Genomic DNA, 18146 nt, shown 5'->3' with positions numbered 1-18146 from the left:
GGCCTGTGCAGGCCAACTCTCTTCCTTCCTTAGGAGACCATGATTTTCTGTCTTCGGGTTTATAGATTTGTTTCCCTAAAACCATGTAAAATATTCTCAAAATTATTAAATTTAAATTACTATTTTAAATGATCTCTTTATATTACCTCCTCTTACATCTTATTGGCCAGAACTGAACCCCATGGCCACGCCCAAAACCAATCACAGCCAAAGGGAGGGAAGTTACCTCTGGTTTAGACCACTTATGGCTCATTGGCTGTAAACTACAGGAGAACAGAGTATTTTGTTCACAGCTTTATCCTCGGTATCTGGAAGACTTTCTACCACATAATATATGCCCATTAATTGTATTGAGTGAACCGACTATGTATATGAATGAAAAGATAAATGGAGCTGGGACCCGGGCAAGAGATCAAGAGATCGGCACCACTATTTGAGCCAATCTGAGTCCTGTCAACCGGAAACCAGGGGGAAATGAATGCTGTCAAGAGGTCGGATCTATATCCTTGACCTGTTTATTTAGATGCCCATTCTAGGAGGCAAAGCTTACTAGTGCAAACTATGCATTTGTTACATATGAACAAATATTTTCTCCTAGTCTTGCACTTTATGGAGAAGCTGCAAAGAGATACAGAGTTCTCATATACCCCTCACCCAGTTTCCTCTCTTGTTAACATATTACTATATACATTTGTGAAAATTTTATAAACCATAACCCAGACTTCAGTGGGATTTCACCAGCTTTTCTGTTCCAGGATTCAATCTAGGATACCACAATGTTTATTTGCTCTAGCTCTTTTGGTCTGTGACAGTTTCTCTATCTTTCCTTATTTCTTTATGACCTTAACAGTTTTGAGGATGCTGGTTTAGACATTTTGTAGAATGTCCTTCAATTGGCATTCATCTGATGTTTTGCTCTTAAGTAGATGGGGGTTATGGGTTTTTTGAAAGAATACAATAGAGGTGATACGTCGGAAGTTACACAACATCACTAGTGGTATGAACCTTGAACACTTGGGTATAACAGTGTCCTTCATGCTTCTCCACCATAAAGCGACTATTTATCCCTTTCCATATTCTAGTTGTTTAGAAACAAGTCACTGACAGCAGTACACCACTAAGATGGCAGCAGGGAGGGGAGGGGCTTAAGCTTTGCCTCCTAGAATGGGCATCTAGATAAACCATTGGGAACTCATAGGAAAGTTTTGGCTCTTCATCTTAATTAATTTATTTAAATCACTTATTTATCTCAGTATGGACATTCACACATGTTTTTGCATCTATTTTAGACTACTTTCTTCTCTTTGTAATCTTGTATTGTAATAGAACTCACACAACATAAAATTCAGCATTTCAAAACATACAATTCAATGGATTTCTCTATACTCATCTTGCAACTGTCTGCATCAAATCTCAGAACACTTCCATCACCCCAAAAGAAACTTTGTACTTACTAGCAATCACTCCCAATTCCCTCCTTCCCTCATCCCCCAAATCCACTTTTTATCCTGTAGATATTAATTTCTATTCATTTCTCTATCCTGTACATTTCATATAAATGGAACCATATAATATGTGACTTTCAGCATCTGGCTGCATTCACTTAGCATAACATTTTCAAAGTTTATCCATGTATATACAATGTCCTTTATTGCTTTTATGACTGAATAATATTCCATTGCATGAACATACCACACTTCATTTATCCATTTAGGTTTGATGGACCTTTGTGTGGTTTCTACTTCTTTAACTATTATGAGTAATGCTTCCATGAACATTGGTGGATACTTTTTTTTTTTTGGAACAAATGTTTTAATTCTCTTGGATACATACCTAGAAGTGGGATTGTTGGGTAATATGGTAACTCTGCATTTAACTTTTTGAGAAATTGCCAAACAGTTTTCCAAAGAGGCTTTAGCATTTTATGTTCCCTCTAGCAATGTATAAGCGTTCATCATGGCCTGCCAATACTTGCCATTTTCTGGGTTTTGGCTTTTTTTTTTTTTTCTATAATTGCCATCCCAGTGGCTATGAAGTGATATCTCACTGTAGTTTTGATGTGCATTTCTTTAAAAAAAATTTTTTTTAATTTATTTTAGAGAGAGAGCGTGAACACAAGTGGGGAGGGAGGCAGAAGAGGAGGGGGAAGGAGAGAATCTCAAGCAGATTTTGCACTGTACACAGAGCCCCATAAGGGGCTGGATCTCGGGAACCTGAGATCATGACCTGAGCTGAAACCAAGGGTGGGATGCTTCACTGACTGAGCTACCAAGGTGCCCCTTGATATGCCTTTCCATAATGACTAATGATATTGAGAATCTTTCTGTGTGGATCTTGGCCACTTTATATCATCTTTGGAGAAGTGTCTATTCAAGTCCTTTGCTCTTTTTTTTTTTTTTTTAAATGGGTTGTCTTTTTATTGTTAAGTTGTAAGAGTTCTTTATAGTCTGGATACTAGGCCCCTATCAGAAATATGATTTGCAAATATTTTCTCCCATTCTATGAATCTTAACTTTTTGACAGTGCCTTTTCATGGACAAAGTTTCTAAATTTTGATGAAGTCTCAATTTATCTTTTGTTGTTGTTGCTTGTGGTTTGGTGTGATCTAAGAAATTACTGCTTAATACAAAAGCACAAATATGTATACCTTCATTTCCTTTTAAAGTTTTATAGTTTAAATTCTTACATTTAGGTCTTTTATCCATCTTGAGTTGATTTTTGCATGTGGTATAAGTTAGAGGTCCAAATTCATTCTTTTATGTGTGGAGGTCCCATTATTCCAGCATTATTTGTTGAAAGACTATTATTTTTTTCCCCATTGAATTCTGCTCTCAGGTCTCTATGTTTATCCTCTGGACTTCTGCATTTATTTTATACTTCAGATTATAGCCCAACCCATGTTATTTGTTTCTTTGCTCAAATTTGGCCATTGGAAAGTTCTTTCAAGTTGGCTCCTGTCTACCTTTGAAAAACTTCCACCCTTTTGTTTATTTTAACATTTCTTAGATTTATGGAACTATAAGATGCTTCAGGTTTATCTTGTGCTTTTCCTGTTACAGTCCTAGAATTACCCAATTCTTCAAGGAGCCTTAGCGCTCCTTTTACAGTAGAATGATATTTAGAAACCAAGATCTGGGTGCTTGGTGTGCTCATTGCTACTGGGGTGCTGTTTATGGGCTCTTAGCAGACAGAGATAGATACTTTATTATATACACTAACTCACATATACCTGCATATCTCTATTTATTTCTGTATTCATGTATCTGTGTGTGCATGTATGCATGTGTGTGTGTGTGTGTGTGTGTGTGTGTGTGGTATATATTATATATATACATATAAATGAGTTTACATAGATGTTTCAAACTCCAATCCAGTACCACAGGGATAATTCTAATCTTTCCTTCTCTCCAGTGATGAGAACCCGGCTCCCGCTGTCTACCAGCCATTTACTTATTTATTCAAACCCACTCTACAGTTTCAGAATTGCTAACCTATAACTTCACATTCACCTATTTTGGTCATAAAGAATCTTGAAATTTAATGTAATTTAATTGTCAGTCTTTTCTTTTAAGTATCTGAGTTATGTACCTTGGTTAGAAAGGCTTTCCTAGCCTCCAGATTATAAAAATATTTTTGTTTTATATTTAGATTTTCAATCTATCTGGATTTTATTTTGGGGTTATATAAGATGCAACTCTAAACTTTTTTTTTCTCTCAAATGGCTATTGGAAGATCCTAAATGCCTATTATTAGTCAATCCTTTCCTCACTGATTTTCAATGCATGGGTCTATTTCTAGACTCAATATCCTACTTGCCTATTTCTCTATTTCAGTGTCAATAGGAGACTACTTTAATTTTTGATACCTTAAAATATATTCTGATATCTAGTATGAAAAGTCTCCCATCATTGATCTTTTTCTGAAATATCTTGGCTATTCTTGTATGTTTATTCTCACAGATGAGCGATAGAATTAATTTGTGAAATTTCATTTAAAAATCCCATGGGGATTTTGATTGTGATTATATTGAATTTATTCAATTTTGGAGAAACTGACATCCCAACATGGTAAGTCTCTATTTAGGTCTTCTTTTATGTCTTTCATAAAGTTTTATGTTTTCTTTCCACAAGTCTTGCATTATTCATGAATTCACATTATTCACATAAATATTCACATTATTCATTATGTATTTTAAATCGTATTTTTAATTTATTAATTCTAACATAAGAAAGCTATTGATTATATGTTTATCATGTATCTGAACAAGTTACGACATGCTTTTATTAAATAGGTTTTTTTGTTGATTCTCGGAGAGATTGTATTGTAGGCAGTCCTAACAGCTGTAACCATGACAAAGTCCTATTCCTTTCTAAATAAAAGAGCTATTTTATTGGTAGGGGGATGAACTAGACAAATCACTAAGCAAACCTAATCAAGGAAAACCAGTGTAAGAAAATACAAATACTTTCCTGTTTCCTGGACGAAATTAGGATCAGAAAATGGAAATAGCAGAGAGTTGAGGACATTTTTTGAAGTAATTTTTAAAAATAACTAAAATATAAGTAAATTTTGTGGAAAGAAATCCACAAACCTAAGGATGGCTGATGCTTCCAGAAAAATACATATTGCCAAAATTGTATATTCCACTGCATGAATATTTCTTTTCCAGAAAGGGAGAGAGAGCTCTAAAAGATCAATAATCTTGAAAGAAATCAGAAATTTGTTCAAGAGCGATCTCTTTTATTTATATTCATACTTCTTCTGGAGTTACTATTGCTCATTTACTTTTTTATTCAAGCATAGTTAACATACAGTGCTATATTAGTTTCAGATGTGCAGTACAGTGATTCAGTGCTTCCATGCATTTCTCCATGCTCTTTACCACGAGCGTACCCTTAATCTCCTTCATCTATTTTACTCATCTCCTCCCCCCACCAACTCCCTTCTGTCAACCACCAGTTAATTCTCTGTATTGGTCTGTTTTTTGTCTTTTTCCTTTGTTTGTTCATTTGTTGTGTTTATATTCATACTTCTGATTTTTCCTTGCATTTGTGACTTTTTTAAAAATTTAATTAAGACAACCACACAGGGTTGAACAATAGAGATCATGGCTAGAATTTGTTCCTTGTTTTAATTGAAGTGCTTCTAATGTTCAGTTGTGAATTATAAGGTTAAAGTTTTCTTCTATTCCTTGCATATTGCAAGCTTTTATAAGAAATTTGTGTTGAATTTTATTAAACGCTTTTTTTTCCCAACACAAAGTGAAGGGATCAGTCTTTTTTCTTTACCTATTAATGTAGCAGACCCTGTTGTTGAAATATTTTTTGGCTCATTTATGAGTTCAACCCCACTTGGTTATGATTGGGTTGATTATTTTGATGAACTTCTGAATTTTATTTGGTAGCATTTGATTAGCATTTTCATATAAATATTCATAAGTAAGACTTGTCTGTACAAATAGTGTTTTTGTGCTGCTTTCAACAGGTTTTGTTTTGGCATGCAGAAGGAATTTTTTTGAGAAATCTTATCTTTATTCTCTGAAGTGCTGTATCAAGGGTTATCTGTTCCTTGATATAGCTTGTAAAATTACCTTCATCTGGGGCAGAAGGAGGTACCTAGGGTGCTGCTCATTGATAGTTTGTGACTCCTGTAAGCCATCAGGTAAGTGTAGATGAGTGAGAAACAGGGTGGGAAGTAAGGGTAAGAAAGGGTGAGAAAATAGGCTATAGCAGCAGATTTAATTGTATAGATTATCTCTAAACAAACTCTTACCCCATCTGAAGATTCCTCTAATCTGAGGATAGTGGAAATGAGTATGGGGATGAGGGGTGGATTCAAGAATCAAAATGCATGGTAAATCAATTGACCTTTGCTTAATTAAACAGCCAGAGAGGTGGGAGAGGTAAACTAATGTTCCCTTAATTTACTGGAAAAACTGACAGGGCTGCCAGAAACAGGGTTGCCAGGTGCCAGGGAAATGTTGGTTTGAGAGAAGGTGAGGAAATCTGTTTTAGACACTTGGAGAGGATATCTTTTAGAAATCTGGTGAGGGAAAGAAATTGCGCACAGAATGCCATCAAATGGTAAATGTAACCTCACAACTGACCTATCTCCAAACTATAGATCAGTAAGCAGAGAAAGTTCTCCAAAGTTTCTTGATTCTAACAGTCATGCTCTTTAATCCCATCCTTTCTGAGGTGTCAGCCTAGAATTCATTGGCATCGAGGGAAAGTCCTTCCAGGCTAAGAGAGAGATTGGCGTGGCTCTGGACAGAAGGGAAGAAACATTTAGAAATGACCAGAATGAAGTTGCTTGAGATGGAAACGAGCTGAGTCCTGGAATATATGAGAGGATTCATGTAGAAAAACACTTATTGAGAACATAGACACAGGGGGCTCTGAAGAGGAAGAATGCAATCTCTGTACTTGCTATCATTTTAATACATTGAAAGGACGGAGCATAAAATCAATACCAGCACAGTGCAGTGTGAGCCTGGAGGTAAAGCAAGGGGATCCATGGGATCCCTGGGTGGCGCAGCGGTTTGGCGCCTGCCTTTGGCCCAGGGCGCGATCCTGGAGACCCGGGATCGAATCCCACATCAGGCTCCCGGTGCATGGAGCCTGCTTCTCCCTCTGCCTATGTCTCTGCCTCTCTCTCTTTCTCTCTTTGTGACTATCATAAATAAATAAAAATTTAAAAAAAAAAAAAGCAAGGGGATCCAGAGGAGGGCCGGGGCAAAGATAGCAGGAGTGAAGCCTGCCCTGGCTGAACTTCCCCAGAACTGAAGCATCCGATAGTCTGATTCCTGCCCGTGAGGCCCAAGGAAAGGGCCCCGGAACCTAAAAGCTTGGGCCTGCTCTTGCCGCCACAGAAGAGGCTGGCGGAGTGGAGGGAGCCCTGGGTCTCAGGCTGGGAGAAAGGCTGAAGTCAGAGAGCCAGGCTAGGCCCCATCCTGAGGGCAACTGGGAGCTGCTGACAGCTTTCACAAGCAGGGAGGAATGTTTTGTTGTAAAGGTTCTCTTCTGATGACCTGTAGGATAAGGAAAGACTGGAGACAGTGTCATGTTCCGGAGACTAAAGTCACAGGAGAAACTTCACGGTACGGTTATAGATCACAAATAACGTGGGGGAGGTGTCTGGAGTGGGCGCCGTCTGGGGCCAGTGCAGCACCGCGTAGTGGACCACCTGCTTTCTTCACAGGAGCAGTCCTTGGCTTTGCTCATCTCGGCACATCTCCTGGGGAATGTGGATGCTTTGAGCCACACAGAGGCCAGCGATGAGGCTCTTCTCTCCTAATGCCATTGTCTCCTCCATCCCCGCTTACCCTGGCTCAGAAAGCAGGGGACTCAGGTGCTATCTCCAGCTCTTCCCTCTGGTTCCAGAAGTGACCTTGGACAGGTCACATCTTCTCTCTGGGCTTCACTTCCCCTCTCTTCTCTTTCCAGCTTGGGCTTTCTTTGGCTTCATATTATCCCCCCAGCAAAATCCCCCAACAGGGAAATCTGACCCCCTCCTGAAATCCGCCCCCCCCTCCCAGGTGTCTCCAAAGTCCTGACATTGTCCTTCATCTTCCAGCTCACTGCCCCACCCTGGTGAGGAAGAGCAACAAATTGGTATCGTAATGGCCCTGCTGATTGCATTATGGGTGTCTAATGCAATATGCCCTCATGAGGACCATCCATCAGAGCAGAGCCCCTCCCCAAGTCCCTGCCACCTCAGTCACATTAGCCAGGCAGCCCATTCATCACTACCACACACCTCCATGGAGACTGGCCGAGACTGATGAGGGGCCAAATCAGATTTATGGGGAGGAATCGTGGAAAAAATCAGCCCCATCCATCTCCCAGACACTGAGGATGGAGCCCTGTGTCCCCACTCCCTCCAAGGCTCCTTAGGGAAACGGGGTGCTAATGGAGAAGCCAACCAAGTTGCTTTTGTTCTCCTGAAGGCCCATACCCGAGCCTCTGGGTTGTCTAGCACGCACGTCCCTACAACTAGCTTCTCTAGGAGTTCATAATTTTTGGAGCAAAGCCCCTGCCAGACTGGGACACAAGGCTCAGAGTCAGCCACAACTTCTGAGAACCCAGGGAATTCATTTAGCCTGATCCCTGGGTTGGGCCAGCTGCTGTGAGTAGAGGATGGGGAAGGACAGACACCATGCCCAGTTCAGCCATGAGACCAGTCCGAGGGCAACCTGCTCAGGAGAGGTGGTTTCACCCAGACCTTCTATCTGGATGGGACCTGGCCCAGGGCTCATTTTAGCTCTGCCGGCCAGACTGGGCAATTCTCCTTCTGCATCTGGAATATACTTGGAGAGGACTGAGAATAAGAGGACATGAGAAGGGGAAGCAGTAGCATTCAGGTCCCAGGGGTTGGGAAAACTGAAATCTGTAAGAAAATAATACAAAAATATGAATTGCGAGGGCCACTCTCAGGGTTTCAGAAGGAGCCTAGAAAGGTGAGACCCCAAAACCTCAGCTCCCTCAGCTTCTCCTCAAATCTGCCCCTGCTAGGAGCCTGTCATTTCAAGTGTCTACATAAATCACCCCCCTCTTTTTTTTCTAAAGCCTCACAACTGCCAAGTGTCCAGTAAGGCAAGAACTTATTATCCCCATTTTTATAGGAAAATTGAGCCTCAGAGAGAAATGGTCAAGACTCTCCAGCTGTTGATGGCAGAACTGACCCCTGGCTTGTGCTCATTCCGCCGCCCCTTGGCCTGAGTTGGGTTGGCTGGTCATAAGGTGGGCAGAGAGAGGCCCCTGGCCCAAATGTCTCCTTTCCAGACAGCTCTCTAACTGTGGACTGAGTGTCCCTCTCTCTACTATTGCTCTGTACTGAGTACTGCAGCTGCTTTGTGGGGGCTGAGAGGGAGCACTCAGTCACAGGAGAAGGAGGGTGCAAGTTCTTGTAACAGAGCCCTGAGGGATCAGTGATGGCTTCTCTGAGCCCAGGGCTGCCCCTGCCCTACAGCAGCTCATCCTGCTTTCCCCAAACTGACCATGGCCCTGTCTGAGAGGAGCCCTGGTGGAGAGACATCAGCAGTTGGGCAGAGCTGGAAACCTTTATCTGGGGCCTAGGAAAAGGGCCACGCAGGGTCTTTTTACATGAGTGTGGCCCTCCCTGAGAAGCTTGCCTCACCCCTACTCCCATCCTCACCCCCAGCAGGCCATCTTCTTGTGAGGTGTCCCTCACACAGCAGGCCAAGCCAGTCACTCCTCATCTGGGTCCTAAGGTGCAGAGAACAGTGGCCGGTCCTCCTCCTGCTGGGCCTGAAGCTGCAAGGCCATGGAGTTCAGTGTTCCCACCTCCTGCCCCAGCTTGTGGAGAATGGGGAGGGGGATGAGCATGTGTAGTGTGAGAAAAGAATGCATGGATGTGAGTGCAATAGGAGCATCTGTGAGAATCAGAATGTGCGCACACCCCCAGCAGAGGAAGAAGCATTGGATTCTTGCCCTGCTCATTTGCTCTCCACGTGACAGTTGTGCCCGGTCTTTTCCCCACAGTTGCCACTTGCCCCCCATGGCAATGCCTTGTCTCCCCTTGGAGGGCATGCTGAGCCCAGAGGTTTGGAGCTGGTGCTTTAATAACTAGCATTACTGCATAGAGACCTTACCTAAGCACCCTCATCCTCCTCTCCTTCCCTCACCTGTCTCTTGCCCTTCTCTCCTGCCTTCCCCCTGACCCGGCCACCCATGTTTGCTCCTCTGGCACATGAGCTCTCCTACAGTGGGTCAGAAGAGAGCATGGGAAGTGGCTGCATCTCTCTCTATTATTTGTCTGCTTTTCTTCTCATATTTTCCCCCTACCCACACCCATTTGGTTTTTTTGTTGTTGTTTTTTTTTGGTTTTTTTTTTTGTGAACACCTAATAGTGTGGTACTTCTGAGCTCACCAGGTCCTCCTACTCCCCACTCCTTCAGAGATCCCCTTTCTGTCTCTGTCCTGAGTGCACAGAGGAAGACAGTGGAGTCAGGTTGTGTTCTCTAGGAAGCCACGGTCTGGTAGAGGACATAGTGCAAGGGGAGAGCTCTACTTGGTGCAAGACTGGCGGCCTGGACAGAGTCCTAGCCTGGGGACAGATGAGACCCTGCCCACTTAGGAGGGGCCCCTAAAATGTTCATGTCACCATGTCATGTGCTGAAATACCTCAGTGAAGTAGATAGCTTTATAAACAATTATAAGATACTGAAAAGTGCTGCTAAAAAGGCAGCTGGATAAAGAATCTTACTAATGGGGGTCCACAGATCAGGAAGTTCTGTGTACATGCATGTGCATGTGTACGTGAGTGTGTCTGTGTGGCCCTCAGTTAAGTAGGGCTGAAATTGCTAAGCAGAGTTCCTTGATAACTCTGATTTTAAGTGCTGAAGGGAAACAAACAAATAGGGTAATCGGTCTCAAGTGAAGTTAACTAGGATGTGTGTTATGAGCAAAGAAAAGAGGTCCTTCTTTCCGGGACTCCTGCTCCTCTGCTTGTACCTGGTACTCCCTGGGACTCTCTCCTGGGCTGGCTTCTCTGTACAGGCTTCTCTATTCCCACATCTTCCCCTAGTACCTGAATGCAGATGATGTTCAAATCTCTTTTCAGTCCAGATCTCTCTTTTGTGCTCCAGATTTCCATATCCTACAGCCCACCACGCAGCTCCATTTGAATATCCCTCAACCACCTGGAATCATCCAGGGGAAAACCAAACTCATCTTGTCTCTCAAGCTTCACCCTTCTTCTGAGTTTCTTAGCCTAGTAGATAAGACCACCATGCACCTGAAATCCTAACCACCCCCTTCCTCCTCCCTCCACCCCTAGTCAGTTGCCATATCCATCCACTTTCTGATTAGAACTCTAAATACTTCTAAAATTTTCCCACATTTCTCTATCCTCACTACTACCAGTTGGTTTAGTTCTTAGTATGCTGGATAATAGCTCAGACTAATCCAGATTCCCTGAGTTTAACTCTCAAAATGCGGCAGAGTTTACTTGGGCAACTTTTTGAACCACTTGGTACCTCAGATTCCTTCTCTGTAAAGTGGGGATAATAGTATCCACTTTGTGGGATCACTGTGAGGATTAAATGAAATAATACATGTGAAGCACTGGGCACTCAGGAAATATAACTGCTAGCTATTATTATTGTGCTATCATTATCACTATTGTTATAACTGCTGCTATTACCTGAGTTATCCCCAGTCTCCTGATAGGTCTCCGTGCCCCAGCTCTCGTTCCCTACTAACCCACTCGCCACACTGGAGGAGCTCTGAGGCTCACACAGGGCAAGAATAGTGCTCTGCTAATAAATGGCAGAGCAGATTTGAGGCCTAGGTCTAAAGGACTCCAGAATCCTTGTTTGTAGCTACCAAGCTACCCCGCCTAATTGCGAGTGCAGAGAATGAATGGGTTTGGAAAGCAGGACAGTGAGGAAGGAATGAAACCAGTAAAGGGAAGGGGCACCTGGGTGGCTCCCTCAGTTGAGCATCTGCCTTCAGCTCAGGCCATGTTGCTAGGTCCCGTGACTGAGCCCCACGTCAGGTTCCCTGCTCAGTGGGGAGCCTGCTTCTCCCTCTTCCCCTGCTTCTTCCCTCTGCTTGTGCTCTTTCTCTCAAGGAAATAAACAAATCGTAAAAAGAAAAAGAAACCAGTGGAGGGAAAACTAAGACAGGCAGAGGCACCCCAGATTTTCCATACAGAAGGCATTTCTGGGTGGCCATCTAGTCGCAGGGAGTGAGACCAGGGGCTGGTACTGAAACTTGATTGGAAGAGGAAGCATAGAGTTTTGGTGGTGATACTGATGGGCAGGGCGGGCTAGAAGGCCTCCCACGGACCTCCTGGTACCTCCAGAGTGGCCAGGCCCAGGCATGGAGATCAAGTGAGAGCATGGAGGGACCATGCTCCTCAGAGTTCAGGTGCAGGACAGGGCCTTGGCCATCAGAACAGTCAGACCCGGGCGACTCTTGGCTTTGCCCACCTTATCAGTTTCCAGGGAAGAAACTAAGGGAACTGGTTAGCGTGGAGCTGGTGTAAGTGTGAGAAGAGAAGTGGGGGTTGCTTAGGAAGTGGACACAAGGCCTCCCAGCTCTGCCTCTCCATCTCCTTCTGGGAGAGAGCAGCAGCCGTGGCTCATGCTAGAGGACATGCTTTGGGGTTGGGGATATGTGCCAGTGAGGTTCTCAGGTTAGCTGTCTCTCTGAGCTCTGTGGGCAAGGCTGCTGGTAGGTCAGTGGCCTGCCTGCTGGCTGACTTCTGAACAAAAGCCAGCTGGGAATGGGAAGGCAGGGTAGGGGGAGTGGGCTGGTTTCAGAGCAGGTCTCCAAGCTCTGGATGAGGCCGTATTTTCCTCTCAGGCTTGCTCTTGTGCATCTCAGGCTGGCGACTTGGGTGGCTACCCACCCTTCTGCCCCTAAATTGTGAAAAGGAGCAGTCCAATGCCCCAGACCACCGACATGGCCTCCCCATCTAGCAGTCCTCAGAGTTCAGGTGCAGGACAGGGCTTTGGCCAGGAAAAGCCTGCCCAGTTCCTCTCTCAGACAGGCTCCTGAGGAGAAGCTGGGGTGGGGGTGAGGGGTGGGGGGGGTGGGCACTGAGGTCAACAAGCGACCTCTCTGAGAAGGCCTCCCCCCGCTGGCCCGCTGGCCCGGAGGGCTGGGAAAAGAGCCCTGGCGGGAGGAAGCTGTGCTCCAGCTTGTCTGACTCAGCCCATGTGAAAATGAATAGTGTTCCTTTTAAAAATCAACAATCTTGCAATTTCTGGGATCCGTGGGATTTTTGCAGCTTAGGTAGCGGGTGGGGGAGGCAGTTTTGAACACCAAACCACATGAAGGCAAATTCACTTAGAGCCACCCAACCACATCCCCTGCCTTTCATAGCCGTGTTCTACCTTCCACAAAAGCTCTGAGTTCTCTGTCATGCTTTCTTTTCTCTTCCTGGATCCCAATTGTCAAGGTTTCAAGAAAATGCACTTCAGTCCTTTGTCACCGAGTGTAATTTGATAAACTGAGCAGAAACACACTGCTCTCCCCATCCTTTCAAAAACTGTTACCGCCAGAGAAAGAGGCTGAGGGAAAGAGATCTGAGGTCTTTGAATGGACGTTTAGCACGAGCACACGCGCACGCACACTCACACACACACACAGAGTCTTGTGCACATACCAGGACATAGAGTTGCCTGGGATGGGAGGAAGTGGAATCTCAGAGTCCTGTGCGTGGGGGTCTGGCCCTGGGGTCCCGGGCGGAAGCCCTCCCAGCTTCCAGCGACTCCCCTAGTTGCAGGCCTGGTTGCAGCCGCCCAGTGGGCGGTGCCAGGGCAGGTTTCAGGCTATAAAGGGCTCTTGGCTCCCCGGGCCCGAGGGAACGCCATCGCTGCGGCAGTGTCCCTGCCAGCCACAGCCAGCTTGGGGCACTGCCGGTGTCCCACTGCCACCGGGCAGGCTACTCTTTTCCAGGCAGTGCCGATTTGGACACAGCTGTCAGCTGCGTTCCTCGTACCTACCCGTTCTCTCCATCGGCAAGTCCCTTTTTGAGTTGCTTTCGTCTGGGTTGGGTGTGGGGTGGAAGGAAAAGGAGTGGGTATGGGGGCTTTGACAGGGGAGGGTGGGGGAGATTTCCATTTCTTTGTCAAATTCCTTCTGGGTAAGTCTCTGAACCTGAGCTTTCTGAGATGAGGTTGGGGGGTGAGGTTCGTTTCTTATTCAGGCAAAGGAGAAAGCAGCAAACTTCTTTCCTAAGCGCCCCCCCACCCCTTCCCAGGGCGGCAAGAGGGTGGGTGAGGGGCTCTTTTGCAGCCAGTGGTCTCTGGGAGGTCGGGAGTGAGGAGCCAGGCTATGCCTGCATCTGACCCTGGCAGGTAGAGACACTCGGACAGGCATCGCTATCTGTCAAATAAACCTAAATTTTTTTAAAAAATTAAAAATCTAGACAGCCAATGATGACAGGATACCGGGGGCGGGGTGGGGCGGGGGGTGGGTTGCAGGAGCAGGTCACACTAAGGGACAAGGAAGAAGATGAGAAATAAATACCTGGAATCGGGAATCAGCCCGGCTCCACGGCATCACAAAGAGCAGGAGGGCGCCTCACAAGAGGTGGGTGGACTGGGTGGGACCCTGGCAGGCGGTGGTTTTGGAGGGGTCTGTGAATGTCCTAAACAGCCTCAGAGCCTCTGACACTGGAAGGAAGGGGGATGGAGGAGGATATAGTTCCTGGGGTTCTAGAAAGGCAGCATTCATGTCGCTGTAGCGATTTTCAAGCAGAGCCCGGTTGACTCCACACCCCTACCCAGCCAGGACAGGAGGGTCCCCCTTCCTCTCCAAATAGCCAGGGCACAGTCAGGGAGCGTCCTCTACACTGTCCTTGAGGATCGGGCGCCGGAGGTGCACTGCCGGCCTTGCCGTGGCTATTCTGGAAGGAGGGCATAGAGTGGGAGAAGGTAGACAAGCAGGCCTCTGAGATGAATATCTAGGGCCACGAGTTTGGATCTAGGGCCAAAGTGGCACCACTCGAGTAGCAGTTTCTTAATTTTTTTTTTATTTATTTATGATAGTCATACAGAGAGAGAGAGAGAGAGAGGCAGAGACATAGGCAGAGGGAGAAGCAGGCTCCATGCACCGGGAGCCCGACGTGGGACTCGATTCCGGGTCTCCAGGATCGCGCCCTGGGCCAAAGGCAGGCGCCAAACCGCTGTGCCACCCAGGGATCCCTCGAGTAGCAGTTTCTCCTGCAGTTTTGGAGAAGCAGTGGAGGGACAGATCTGAGCGGGAGCTGGTGTCCTGGGGTGAGACCTCTCCTACACAGCTCCTCAGAAGCAAATGGAATCTTGCTTCCCCACTGGTCTTGGGGTTTTTCAGGAAAGGGGCCTTGCCAGTGGCAAGCATGTACTGAGAGGTTTTCAGATGAAATGAGGACCAGCCTGAGGCCTGTGGAGGGTGAAGGGGTGCAGGGCGCTGATTTCCCAGGACTTCTGGATGCCAGCAAGGCAGGATGGGGCGAAGAGCAGATAGAACTTCCTGAAGTGAAATTCTGAGCTCTACCCCTGCGCCCAGACTATCCCAGTCCAGGCGGGAAACCTGGAAGGCCTTGCATAAACTCTGTCCAGCCCTGAATACCAGCTCTGCTTCCTGTCCACCAGCTCCTGGTCTCTGCTCTCTGCTCACTGTTATCCTCTGGCTCTGTTTGGAAGAAGCAGAGGTAGTTTCAGTGAAAAGAAAGTAAGTGTACATTTTTAAAAATCTGAGCCAAAACTATGCAAAATTGAGTGTGAAATTGACAACTCTGTCGTCAGTGTTAATGGTCAGAATGGACGTTAAACAAAGGGGCAGCTGCCATGGGGGACAGGATCTCAAGTCTCACAGGGCTGTGTGCTTCCTTGGAGGAAGAGACAGTAGGGCAGTACGGTGAGGATGGGGAAGGGGACTCTGGGCCTCAGTTTTCTCAACAATACAAAAAAGTAATGTGCCTAATACCTAAGAAGAGCATTATCTCATGGGCTGTGTGGAAATGAGACAAAATAGTGCTGCAGAAGAGATGTGTGGGCTCTACGCGCTGCACACATATAAGGAATTTGAAAGGTGCAACGCCTCCAGATTCCTCTGGGCATAGAACATCCGGGACATTCCTGGGGAGCTCTTGATGAGGAGCGGGCTTTGAGGGAGACTTGCCCCTGTGGATGGGTGTTTTCAGAGCCCAGGAAGAGGATGCAGACAGAGGTTGTATCTTGCCCATCGCGTGCATATTCCAGGAGTGCCTGCAGCCTGTCCCCCATATTCTCTCCGCCCCTTCTGCCAAGCGCTGCAAAGTCTATCCATGCAGAAGTCCATTTGAACCAGCATCCCCACGACTGATCCCCAGTGTGTTCTGACTGATTTCGAGGTGTCCAGAGGCCTACAGGGATATGAAACACAAGCTGTGAGCCAAGGCTTCAGAGCACTGCAGGCAGTAGCTGGAGCCCTGGCTGTGCCCTGGGCCTCAGGAAAAAGGATTGTAGACTTGTAGACGGGGTGGGGGTGGGGGTGGGGGTGGGGGGGGTGAGTGTGCAGGATTTCCTGGGATACTAGCTGCAGCAGCCTGGAGGGAGACGGATGCTTACAGGGGAACAGGTGATCATTCTCAGGCCAGGATGAGAAAAATATTCCGATCCATAGCCCACTCTTGCTCCCTGAGCCTCATGGGTTGAGCCGTGACCCCCTTTGGGGCAGTGCATGAGGGGGCAGCCACATTCCTTTGGCCAAAGGAGAGGTTGGGTGGTGTTCCAGAGGACTGGGGTTCAGTCTGGGGTCAGGGGCAGGGTCAATCTGTGACCAGGATTAAGGGTCAATCTGGAAATTAGGCTCCGGGGTTTGTTTTAGGTCAGGGTGACAGGTCAGACTGAGGTCTGGGGCCAGGGTCAGAAGTCCATCTGAGGTGGATGAAGGAATGTCCTCTGATGGAATCTGACTGGTGACGATAGTCGCTGACCCTTCTCTGTCCTGGCCCCTCCTAGCTAGCCTGCTCCACACACCCGGCATTTGTACTTTTTCCAGCGTCTCTGGCACATCTTAGAAAACTCTACCACCATGGCTTTTCTTCTCTTTTGTCCTAAGTGCTTTTTGGGATTTGAGCAAAGAGATGGTTCCAATTAGGAAATCCAGAAACTATTGTTGTGGGGCTGTGCTGTTCCTGTGGACATTCCCCAGGACCCCATTTTGGTGGCTGAGCAAGAAGGACTCAGAATGACTTCCCTGTGCCCCCTCCAAATTCCCACTCTGCCACTAGAGAGGAGGAGGGGAGGGAAGTGCACAAAAGCCATCTCCAGGAGCATGGGCAGGGAAGGGGAAACACAATGACTTCTGGGGCTATGATCCCACAGAAGAGACACTCTTGTGGACTTTTGATGTTGGTGGCTGGGAGGTGGGCGCTGTGTGAATTTGTTGATGACGCTTCTCAGAGTGCATATGCCTTCCTACGTATATGTGTGTGCTCACTATCTGCCTGTGCAGATAGACAGTACCTCGATAAGGCTGTGTGCCCATCGTTTCACAGATGTATGTATGTGCATCCTTTCAGAGATGGGTGATCCTATGGGTGGGCTCCCCAAGGGCATCTTGCCCATTTCACCACCGTGGGGCCAGTGCTATGTCTGGGGGTCAGGCTAGACTCTTAGGGCTCTTCAAAATAGTGGGGACTCAACGATCCCGCCCCAGCCCCATTTTCACCCAGCTTCAATCCCACATAGGGAGCAAGGTGATGCTGGCCTCACCACTCCTGGGTCCCCAGTGCAGTCGACTGTCCTGTGAAACCTCCTCATTGTGATGGTGTGTTCTAGCTTTGTATTTCTGAGGCCACAGTAGTCCTGACAGGAACTTTGTGAATATCTCAGCCCCAAGCTGCCCGGGGCGGGGGGGGGGGCGGGGGGGAATCCGAGGGCACTGGGGAGGGAAGGCAGCCCTCTGGGAGCCGACTGGCAGGCCCTATGGGGCTGATTGCCCAGTGCCAAGGAAGATTGAGGGCGGGAGGAACGCGAATCGCTTCCCCCCGATCTGTAGCACTGCAACTGTCCACCAGGTGGGGTTCCAAGGCAGAGAGTGAGAGTCCAGACGCCAGAGCTCTGGAAGCAGGAGACCAGCTTTCAGATCTCTGTGGCCACTTCAACCTCCGAAGCGCGCACACAGGGAGGGACAGCACATATGCTCACACCTTAGACGCTCACACGCACTCTCTTCTGGTGAACTCCAAAATAGAAGGATATTGGGTGCAGGGGAGGTGTTAAAAGGGGAGTCTAGTTTCGTTTACACGCACACCACTTTAGACTGAAGGTGGGATATCGAGTCTTCTGCTCTGGGAGTGCGAGAGAGCGAACGGCAGAGACAAGGGGGCTGGGGGAGAAAAGGACCTGCGGGAGAGGGCGAGCCAGGCTCTAGCTAGACGATGCCGCGCTTGGCGCGGGGAGCTCCATGTATCACAGCCACGCGGGAGGAGAGGCCAGATGACAGACGGATGCACCGATGCACAGACACACATATGGCTCCAGAGAGAACACGTAAACCCGCAGACACACCACCCCGCTCCGCAGATGTCGGGCCGACCCGAGGACACACGCGCGCGCACGCAGGTGCGGCCCCGGGCCACACGCACACCTCGCACAGGCGCGCGCGCTGGGCCCTCTGTGGCCGCCCCGAGAAGGTGGCCGC

Source organism: Canis lupus, chromosome 12 (genome assembly GCF_048164855.1).
Source record: "Canis lupus baileyi chromosome 12, mCanLup2.hap1, whole genome shotgun sequence".
In the NCBI taxonomy this organism is placed as follows: domain Eukaryota; kingdom Metazoa; phylum Chordata; class Mammalia; order Carnivora; family Canidae; genus Canis; species Canis lupus.
This window is presented reverse-complemented; position numbering follows the sequence as displayed.